The sequence below is a fragment of the Pteropus vampyrus genome, unplaced genomic scaffold (assembly GCF_000151845.1).
Source record: "Pteropus vampyrus isolate Shadow unplaced genomic scaffold, Pvam_2.0 Scaffold158, whole genome shotgun sequence".
Classification (NCBI taxonomy): Eukaryota; Metazoa; Chordata; class Mammalia; order Chiroptera; family Pteropodidae; genus Pteropus; species Pteropus vampyrus.
Genome location: NW_011888939.1, coordinates 522629 through 524964, shown reverse-complemented (window position 1 = coordinate 524964; position 2336 = coordinate 522629). Strand labels below are relative to the sequence as shown.

The 2336-nt window shown below is 45.8% G+C and overlaps 1 protein-coding gene and 1 long non-coding RNA gene across 2 annotated transcripts in view; one reads left to right on the top strand and one right to left on the bottom strand.

Moving 5' to 3' along the window:
• The window catches only part of LOC111745589, a 6830-nt gene that overhangs the window by 2656 nt on the left and 1838 nt on the right, over window positions 1-2336 (bottom strand). The gene's annotated exons all lie outside the window — the stretch shown is intronic.
• GTF3C4 (general transcription factor IIIC subunit 4) overlaps window positions 2217-2336 on the top strand; it is a 14883-nt gene continuing 14763 nt past the window's right edge. Inside the window, exon 1 of the mRNA XM_023536545.1 lies at window positions 2217-2311. The gene's annotated coding sequence lies outside the window, so the exon portion shown is untranslated. The remainder of the gene's footprint in view (window positions 2312-2336) is intronic.

The following is a 2336-nucleotide window of genomic DNA, read 5'->3' as shown; positions in this document are numbered from 1 at the left end:
GAGTAAGTCACAGACTAGTGGAAGAGACAAAAGTGTAAAACCACAAATCCAAACCTACACCGTTATGAGAAAAACTACCATGGCCTATGGCGAGGGGAGGAAAGGAGACGGGAACGCTTCGTGAGGTGACATTTGGGCAGAGAGGCACAAGGACATATCTAGACCTGCTAAAAAGTAGCTGCACGACATTAAGCAAGTCACTTCTCTCTGTGTCTCTGTTCCTGCCGCTGTACGATGAGGGGATTATGGCGGATGATCGCTGGGGCCCATCCAGCCCCGAAGTCTAGACCCGCCGTCTTTGGTATTAATAAACTGAGCGGTTACTATGCAAGGCGGTAGTGCTAAGCACTTATGTGAATTATGACACCTATCAGCACGGATCCTGGTATCACCCCATTCTAAGATGACAACACTGTGAGGTGATCTGTCCCATGTCACTGAGGGGTCCGGGCTCTGCTCAGGCTCTGATTCCACAGCCTGAGTTCCTGAGGATAATGCTGTGATCCCACTTAGTAAGAGCATCCTGCTTGGTTAGAAAACATGAACAGTTCGATCCCTATTCTGTTTTCAGTTGCTTTTCAGAAGGATATACACCAAAATGTTAACTGGAGTTACGGGCGTTTTTTTGTTTTTTTTTTTTAATCTACACCCCAAATTTCCTACAATAAATTTGTATTAATTTAATAACCCGAGAACATTTTTAGAAAAAAAATATTCTGCAGTATTAGATATAGCATAATTTAAGCTGTCAAAGTCTTTCCGAATCCAGTATATTAGCTACCCATCCCAAGTTCAGGCTACTGGCAAATTTGATCAACATATCCATAGTTCTCATTCAAGATACAAACGAAAACGTAGATGCAGACAAGGCCACTGCAGACACTTGTCGTAACCTCATTAATTAACACCCTTTTGACACAGTAGTTCAAGCTCATAAAACTAGATACCCTATGTTTATTTATTCAATTCATTTAACAAAGTTTCAGTAAGTACTTCCTACATGTTAGTTACTAGGCAGGTATATGGCACAAGCACCCCCACTGACCTCCCGATGTAGCAATTCTATTACACAAAATGAAGCCAATGCGAATTTATTTGTATCATTGGCATTAAGTGCCTCTATGGGTCTGAAAATGTGCAATCTTTACGATTATCTCATTTAATGCTCATAATAACTTTATATGAATAAATGACAAGCATTATTTTATGGTTAGGAAAAGTGAAGATCAGAGAACCTTATATGAAGTAAAAATAAATTATCATTATTATTTTATGGCTAGGAAAAGTGAAGATCAGAGAGGTGAAGTAACTTCCTCAAGGTCACAAGGCTAATGTGAGGCAGGGCTGCCATCTAATCCTAGGTCTGTCCTATTCCAATTCCGTGCTCCCACTGGCTCTTCTGGACTTCCCTTCCCCCTCCCGCAGAGATGCTGCGACGCCACTGGCTAGCTGAAAACTCCTTACTCCCAAGCTTCTAAATCCTAAAGCTTGTCACTGAAAAATTCAGCAAAGAGAATCCAGAGACTGTGTGTTAGCATCTATGATCTCAAGGGATTTCGGCTTAACACACTGGCTGTACTGAACTTTGGCAATTAACTTTTCCATGGAACTATCTGTTGCTTTTACAAGAAAACACACACATACAGACGCACAAAACTTCCTTGGCAGGAGACCGCATCCTTCCTGGTCTCTGAGGTAACGTGACTTTACAATAGATTTTCTGCCCTGTAGCCCTCCCCTTTTCTAGGAGATAAATCGATCATTCTAGGAACCCGTTCTGAGCTCTGGCTTGGATCAAGTTTAAGGCTTCCTTCCCCTTCCTAGTGAGGGATTATATTGGTGAGTTGCATTTTCTTTCCCCCTTCGACTGCACACGGATGAACTCTATGCCATTTCTGAAAGCTCCCAAAAGCTTTTCCTAGTCTCTAGTCCTCATTCCTGAAATAGACGACCCTTACGGTCGAGGAAATGGTGGCCGAGAGAAAAGGTGTGGCTACCAAGTGACGGGGCAGGGACTCGCGCCCAAGCGTCAGTTCCTAACTTCTCCGGGAGACGGCCTCTATCCAGTTCCTTCCTTTCGAGTCCTCCTCCGACCACAGCCGGAGCAAGCCCTCGTCCCGGTGACACCCGCTCCGCTCGCTCCAAAGACACCTCGGCGGGGCCGGGGCGTGGCGGGCGGGGGGGGGGCGGAGGGCGGGAGGAGGGGGAGGGGCTTCTGTTCTCGGACACGTCGCTCAGCGACTCCTAGAAGCTGCCCGACGTCTGACTTTCCCCTCTTAAGCCCGAAAATGATTCCAAAGCCGACTCAGAGGCAAGGCAGCAGCTAGCGGCGCGCC